Source organism: Petaurus breviceps, unplaced genomic scaffold (genome assembly GCF_028583685.1).
Source record: "Petaurus breviceps papuanus isolate PSGF00001 unplaced genomic scaffold, PetGlider_PUasm1.0 90700, whole genome shotgun sequence".
Classification (NCBI taxonomy): domain Eukaryota; kingdom Metazoa; phylum Chordata; class Mammalia; order Diprotodontia; family Petauridae; genus Petaurus; species Petaurus breviceps.
In genome coordinates, this window is record NW_027187315.1 from 2,875,708 (window position 1) to 2,884,281 (window position 8,574).

Genomic DNA, 8,574 nt, shown 5'->3' on the forward strand with positions numbered 1-8,574 from the left:
AGAGAGAGAGAGAGAGAGAGAGAGAGAGAGAGAGAGAGAGAGAGAGACACTCGGGGGACTTGACTAGGGATCTCTGATGACCACCTCTTTGTTGTTCTTTTATGCTCTGACAACTCACAGAAGCAAGTCAGGGAAACTACTAAGGAGTAGCTCTATGTGCTTGGATACCCAGATTTTTGAGCCCCACCTCAAAGGCCCTGGAGCTTCCCTTCAGTCTGAGTGAAGAGGGAGGAGGGCAGCTCTAGGCTCAAGTCCCACCAAACTATAGCAGTACCTGACAAGTGACACTTTGACTATAGACACAGTGAAGAGTCCCCAGGGAGAGCTGTTGGAGTCTGGTTTATGCAGTGTTTCCCCTGAGGCATTCTCTACGTTTGAACGCTGAGAGAAAATGAGAGAGAGAAAGTCTGGCTCCTTCACAGAGGAAAATGCACAGTGCTTTATTAATACGGGAGGAATTGACAGAGGGAACAGGGGGAGGCAAAAAGAGGGTGAGAGAAGGAACACCAAGCTGACCTGTTCAAGACCAGCGGTGTCTCATCCACTGTGGTCCAGGGAATCCCAAATGGCCTCTGGCATTGTGAGCCAATTAAAGAAGGAGAGCATGGCTATCATTTATCCTCTGCCCTGACCCATCATCCTTAGCTCAGGCTGGTTCCCTTCTGGCAGAGAGGTAAAGTAAAAACAGGTCCCGAGGTGGGTTGTCTGGCCCTTGTCACCTCCAGTCTAGAGGGAGGCTGCCTAAGCTGAAGTAACCTTAGCAACAGATCCAGGATTCAAACCTAGGTCTCCTGACTTCTGTTCTTCCTATCATACCCCTCTCCCTCCCTCCCACCACACTATCCTACCTGAGCCAAGAATAACCAGGACTATAGAGCCTTGGTTACTGGGTGGGTCTAAACTTGCAGGAAGCTGATCCTTCTCCCTAGCAATCCTGCCTACCACTGAATTGTCAGAGAGATCACTGGACACCAGTCTTTGAACGTCCTATTCTGAGGTACGTCAAAGTTCACAGTTTCAGTCACACAAGTATTTATTAAGAAGGCTGTGCTAGACCCTAGGGAAATAGACAACAATGAAAGTCCCTCCCCTCAAGAGGCTTGCATTGGGGGTTAGATAACAGGTACATAAATTGAGGAGAAAAAGAGGATGCTAGAACTGGGGGCAACATAGACTTTACATAGGGCTGCCTGAGCAGCATTTTGAAGGAAACAAGAAGTTTCGAGAAATTAATAGAAGGAAGTTAATTCCAGGCATAGGAGGGCAGCCAGGAAAGAGGTATGAGCCAGGCAGTGGAGTACTCAGCTATGGCACCCACACTGCCTTAAAATGGCCCCTGAGTGACATTCCTTCTGCTGTCCTCACCTTTAGATCGTGGACTGCTGGATTTACATACAGTATTGATCTCAGGGAAATCTCTCCAGCATCTATCCCAGGACCATGAGGTTCTCTCAGGTAAAAGCCATCAGGGCAAAGGATTTTCATCATTGTCTCCCTTCCCAAAATACAATGATCTTGGGGCTTTAAAGTATACATTTTGACCCTTGACCATTCAAAGACTATGGCTTAGAGGACAGTTGTTATTTAGTCATTTCAGCCATGGACAACCCTTCATGACCCCAGTTGGAGTTTTCTTGGCAAAGATACTGGAATGGTTTGTCAATCTCTTCTCCAGTTCATTTTATAGATGAGGAAACTGAGGTAAAATAGGGCTAAATGAGTTGCTCAAGGTCACACAGCTAGAAAGTGTCTGAGGCCAGATTAGAATTATCTTTCTGACTCCAGGCCTGGCACTCCATCCATTGTGCTACCTAACTGCCCCTCTAGAGGGCAGGGAACAAATCTATTTTGAAATGGTAACACATACGTAGAATCTTAATTTTTTTTTTGGAGGGGGAAAGGTAGGACAATTGGGGTTAAGTGACTTGCCAAAGGTCACACAGCTAGTTTTATGTTAAGTGTCTGAGGCCAGGTTTGAACTCAGGTCCTCCTGACTCCAGGGCCAGTGCTCTATTCACTGTGCCACCTAGCCACCCCCTAGGATCTTAAATTTAGACTTAAGACCTCACATGTAAGATTTTTCTAAAGGACTTTCCTCCAGCCATAACACTTTCATAAATATCCTCCTCATGTTTGCATCTCTTGGTCCAACTATCCACTCTCCCTGAGTCCTACAAAGGCCATATGAGCAATCATATCTAATGACTGAGGACCTAGTATGGGCCATTTGCTCTGTGGGTATTTGTTAAGTGCTTGTTGTCACCCAGGGCAAACCCATTCCCATCCCTGACTCTAGTCTCAGGGGTTCCTTTGTGCTATAAAATCCTCCAGTCCTATAATAATTGTATGGTCTCCCACTAGCCCTCACCCCATCCACCCCACTGCCTATACATCTGTTGGTATGTCTCAGGGCAGGAGGCCAGTGCTGATTTTCATTACCCCTCACCCTTGCCAAGAACAGCACCGTTTAATCCTATGAAATGGACAGGCACCACAGTGAAACTGTTGAGAGCCAGTCTGCCTGCCTGCTGAAAGGGTGTTTTCTTTCAGCTAAGGCTGAGGCAGATTCAAGAGCTTAAATTTTCAGGACTTGAAGCGGCATTGGACATGACCCTGAAAATGATGGTGGAAGAGGTGGAGGAGGAGAATGAAAGGAAATGTAGTCTATAGAGGAAGGAAGCAAGAGGGCACACCTAACAGAAACCCTTTTCTACTCAGTCTGTGAAGTTCACCACAGCAATGAGCCACCTTGCTTCTCCTCATACTTGGCATTTTGTCTCACCTGTCCCTGCATTTATACAGGCTGTATTTACCCTGTGACTGGAATGACCTCCTGCCCCCACCTCTTACCATCTTTGGTTTCCTTCAAAGCTCAGCTCAAACATTACTTCCTCTAGGAAATCCTTCCTGATACCCCCAATTGCTAGTTCCCCACCAGCACCAAAATTCCCTTGGGCATTTTCTGACTTCATTCTCCCAGATGGAGTCCAACTACATCTCCTCCTCATGGTTCTAGGGATGCTCCTAAGGGACTGGCAGTGTCTTATCTAATGATATTAACTTAAGCTGAAGTTTCAGAGTAGTCTACCCTCACTGTTAACCACCAGTGACTAACTCCTCAGTTCCACTCAAATGTTGTTTCAGTCATGTCTGACTCTTCATGACCCCATTTGGAGTTTTCTTGGCAAAGATACTGGAGTGGTTTGGCATTTCCTTCTCTAACTCATTTTACAGATGAGGAAACTGAGGCAAACAATAAAATGACTTGCCCAGGGTCACACAGTCAGTAAATATCTGAGGTAGGATTTGCACTCAGGTCATCCTGACTCCATACCTGGCCCTCTATCCAGTTGTCCTTCTATTTAAATAGCCTCAATTAGCTTTCTATAAGTGGATATTAATTTCAAAGATACTGCAAGAATAGAAGCACGAACGATTCCTTGTCCCCAATACCTCAGGGACACACTCTCCTCTATACTACTTTGGTCTCTGGGTCAAGTGAGCTCAGATTCAACATAATTTCTACAGAGCATTGGCACCACCAAATTCATGTCCAAATACTTCATCACTCCCAGATGTGTTAGGTACCAAAGGTCTTACTTGGGTCATCAGAGCCAGGCTGGCTTTAAATCTGTCGTGGACTCAATTCCTAGACTCCCAGACCTTGGGTAACCTCACTTTCCTAACCTTTTGAAACTCACTTCCGACTTCCTTCACCTAAAATGAAAGAACAAATGCCAAAGTAAAAATGGAGGTCTATATTTGTGGGACTGTGGGGCCATGGACCCAAAGCACTTATAGCATTGTCTCTCATAGGATGCTATTGACCAGGAAGAAGGCACATTAAGAGTGGAGAAGCCGAACCAAAAAATTGAAATTAGGTCAAACAGTGAGTTTTGAATGTTCCCACCACCACCCAGCTCCAAGCTATTCAACCAGAGCTACTCAAAAAGACTCCTCTTCCTAATGTGGGAGGTAAACCAGAACCAGTTACAGAATGTCTACCTATGCTCTCCAAGGTACCTCCATTCTGTCACTATGAATCTCCCAGAAGCAGATTCCCCAGCCTCTTGCACTAGGCATTCTCACAGGATCTGGGATCAGTGCCCATTTGTTCTCTTGTTACACTTTTATACATTGTATGTGCTTTTTATATACTTGTATGTGCTCACGTTAACTCCCCATTAGAATGTAAGCTCCCTGTGAAGAGGAAGAATTTCATTTTAACATTGTGTCCTCAGGGTGTAGCACATTTAGTAGACACTTAATAATGCTTGTTGGTTGATTGGTTGGTTGAATAGAGCTACTGGAATATTTGAGTTTGCAAATTTAAAAGATAAAGAAAAGAAGGGATCCCAAGCTGGGAGCTGATTTCCCTTCACTGAAGGTAATTAGGACTGGAAGGAAGGAGGCAAATGAGTCAAGGAGACTATAGCAACTGGGCCATATACCTGCTGGATTTTAAGCTTAGCACAACCCACAACATTTATTAGGATTGCTAGAACTCAAAGAACTAATTCTACTAGCAGTATCAGGCAGCAGGGTGTTTATTCACAAGTGTAGACCCACTGCCAGGCTGAAGAGGCTGCAAACACAAGCAACTCTCTTTTGGTGAGCACTTGGAATCTTATTTCCAGAGCAAAGAATTGGCAAGAAGAGAGGAAAGTAGATTTGCCACCAGAATAGGACTTCTTGTTTCAGCCTCCCGACTGCTTTTTACCAGGTGTGAAGACCAAGCGATGGGGAGAAGAGAAGAAATATTAGGAAAGGTCCTGGGGAGCTGTTTGCATGAGTAGAACATAATCCCTGCTGGTTTTCCCAGTCCCAAAGTAGTCTAGTCTCTACTCCTTGTACATTGTGCTTGCTTCCTTGGGGGCATTCCCTGAGCTAAATAGTACTGGGAGATCACACTGAGGAAATGTACCTTTCAGGGTCCCCTCTCAGGGTAGGACTGTCCTAGGAATTTTCCCAATGTTCAGTTGGATCACCCTTCCCTTTTTTTTTTTTTTTTACTTTTCTGCACAATCAGGTAAGTGGGCTAGTAGGGGGCTTACCACCTCCCCACACTCCCCCTACACACATATACTCCCCCCCCAAAAAAAAAGAACACTTGGCCTTAAATAACAACTCTCTTTAGCACTTTGGGCTGGACTGAACCTATGATTTCATAGGTAGAGGGATCTCATGGTAAGGAAATTCCCTCCACCAATGCAAATGACAACTACTCTGCAGCCCCTAGCTTCAGAAAGTTCCCTAGGGCATTGAGAAGTTAAAGGATGCACACAAGGTCACCAGTCAGTTTGTGTCAGAAATAAGACTTGAACCGAACTCTGAGGTCCTTTCCCTATCCACTATCCACTATCCATGCTGTCTCTCAGAGGGCACTTTAAAAATTACAAAATGCTTTATGCAACAACCCTCTGAATTAGGTGACATTGTCCCCATTCATATATATGAGGAAACTGAGGCTCTGAGAGTTAATATTACCTCCCCAAGGTGACAGAGTAAGAAGTATCAAAGCTAGGACCTGAGCCCAGGGTTTTGTTTTGTTTTGTTTTGTTTTGTTACTTCAAGTACAACACTCTTTCTGCCACACTCCAGGTCCTCTCCACCTGTTGACATCGGAATTGGCCCAGACTAATTTATGGAAGCTGTCTAACCCGTCTGTTCTCTGGAGCAACAAAAGGATGTTTCTTTTGACCAAGACCAGTGCTGACAGGAGCCTTCGAGCTTAATCTCCTCGTTTTGCAGATAAGGAAACTGAGGGCCAGAAGGGTAATGTATGTCCCAAACCACATAGCTAGTAAGTAGAAGAGTTAAAATTTGAAAAGATATCGTCTAACTTATGTTTTCTTAACCTTTTTTGTGTCATGGACCCAGGGGTGTGCTGGAACCAGCTCCAACAGTCTTGGAACCAATTGTCAAATTATCAGTGTGAGCATTTACAATTTAGAAATCAGCAAAAGCTACAAATCAGAGCTTGATTTATTGTTTTGTTGATTGTCTAGACTTCAGAGTGGTAATAATGGAGATTAAGCTTAAAAGTGTGTCCAACAGTACCTTTTTTTTAAGAGAGATGGTTGTTAAACATTTGCCAGCACACTTCTACATAGACACTCTTTGAAAGTCTAATGAAGTCCACAGACCCTTTCTCAGAATGTTTTTAACTGAATAAAATAAAAATATGTGGGACTACAAGAGAAAATAATTCTATTAAAATATAATTATTAATTTTTTTAAGTTCATGTAACCCAGGTTAAGATCCCTTGTTTAACTCCAAATTCAGCATATGTTCTTTCCACCAAGCCAATGAGGACATGTTTCCTGGAAAGAATAGGGAGGGATATAAGGAAGGTAGAGACTGATTGACAAAGGAGCTAAAGGGAAAAAATCAACCCCTCCTCAATATAATAATGCCCTTTCCTACCTCCCAAACCACCATCCATCCACATACACATACAAACATCTGAAGTTTGCTTAGGGCTTTAAGCCTTGAGGGTGGGCCAAGGAAGAGGGCATCACAGTAGATAGAGTGCTAGACTTGTAGTCATGAAGACCAGAATTCAAATCCAACTTTAGACACTTATTACCTAACTTATCCTCTGTTTGCCTCAATTTCCTCAACTATAAATTGGGGATAATAATAGCACCAGGGTTGCTGTAATTGAAATAACATTCTATTATGAATATTTTTTGAAGTATTACAAATAATATTTTAGTTATAAATAGGAGTTGTAAAAAACAGTTAACAGTGCCTGGCACATAGTAGGCAATATGCAAGTATTTATTCCTTCCTTCCCATTCTTCTTGATAAGCACATGCATCTGCTCAGGCAATCTGACTACCAAGTACAGTTAGCCTTCCGTTCTCTAAAGACCTCATCCTCTATCCTATGTCTAGACAGCAATGCCACTAGGAAAGGGACATATGCTGATCAGCCAGGACATTATAATGTTATCCATTTGCTTTTCTATGGAATCAATCTCTCTTCCCTCAAACTGACAGGCTTAAAGTTATCAATTCATCTCAAAGACTGACATATCCCATCATTTCAGCACCAAGTCAGAGCTAGAGAGGTGATATGTACTAAGTGATGAGAAGTTCTATTTCTTCTGCCTTAAGGCTCCTCTAGCTGGGCTCCTGGAGGGCCTTTGGATACAAGGTTGCCATGGATTCCCACAATGATGATGCTGAGTCACCCAAACATGGACATTACTTCCAACTCTGCTTCAAGCTCCCCAAGAAAGAAGGCAGTATTACTGCTTGGAATAGTGGCCCTCTTTTTATACCCTGGGCTGGTACATCCCAGCAGAATCCATGAAACATTCCCAGCAAAGACACTTCATAGCCTTTCCAAAAGATGGGATTGTACCATTAATATAATATAAAACTTCAGGTCACCCAAAGAGCAAGATGCATGATGGGTAGAAGTAGGCTTGTGCTCAGCAAAGAATAAAAATGACCTCCTTAAGAAATGTCTTGGTCCATTATGGAGACCAAGAAATGAGAGCTAGACAATCCAAGGAATGTACCGATATGTATCCCCCTAAAAAGTTTTAATACCTAGATTAAAAGTTCTCACCTTTTTTTCATGTCACAGACTCCTTTGGCAGTCTGGAGAAACCTATGGACTCCTCAAAATAATGTTTTTAAATAACCAAAGTAAATGCTAAATTTTAGTTAAGGTTTAGCAAAAGTAATATCCCATTTTTTTCTCATCCAGGTTCATAGACTCCCTGAAATCTACCCATGAACACCAAGTTAAGAACCCTTGGCCAAGAGAAAGGCTTCCATCATGCTGGATAATTGTTTACAGAGAATTAAAGAGTAAAAATAGATGAGTCAATGGGATGAAAAAATATGATATGTTTCCTTATCTCTAGCAGTGAATGGAATGTGTAAATATATATGTAATATATACACATGCATGTACAAACACAACACACATGTGTATATAGTTGATATATCTACATATCTTCCATTAAAGTCTTTCTCTGACATCTCATCATTATATAGAAGTAACTGTGGATTTTTCAAGGCCATGCTGATAAAGAGCAAATGTTGGTAGATTTTAGCAAGCTGGAAAAGTTTTGAATATAGGCCTGTACCATGTCTCTTGTCCAAGGACCAGTATAAGTTTGAAACCTTCTCACCAAAAGGCTGACCAAGAGATGATTTCTTTTTTGGTCTCAGCAACTCAAGAAGACTATTTTTAAAGGCATTAGAATGGTTACAATCTGTATCAGTAGAAACACCCATAGATCTGGTAAAGTTTAGGGGCAGCGGTAGTGCCAGGCCAGGAGTCAGGAAAACTCATCTTCCTGAGTTCAGACCTGGCCTCTGATATTTACTATCTGGGTGACCTTAGACAAGTCACTTAACCCTGTTTGCCTCAGTCTTCTCATCTGTAAAATGAGGTGCAGAAGGAAATGGAAAACCATTCCAGTACCTTTGCCAAGAAAATCCCAAATGAAGACAAAGAGTTGGACACAACTGAAAATGACAACTCCGTGTTACTGGATATATTTTTATTATTCTTGTATGCCTTTTTCTCAACCTCTTTTTCCATGCCAA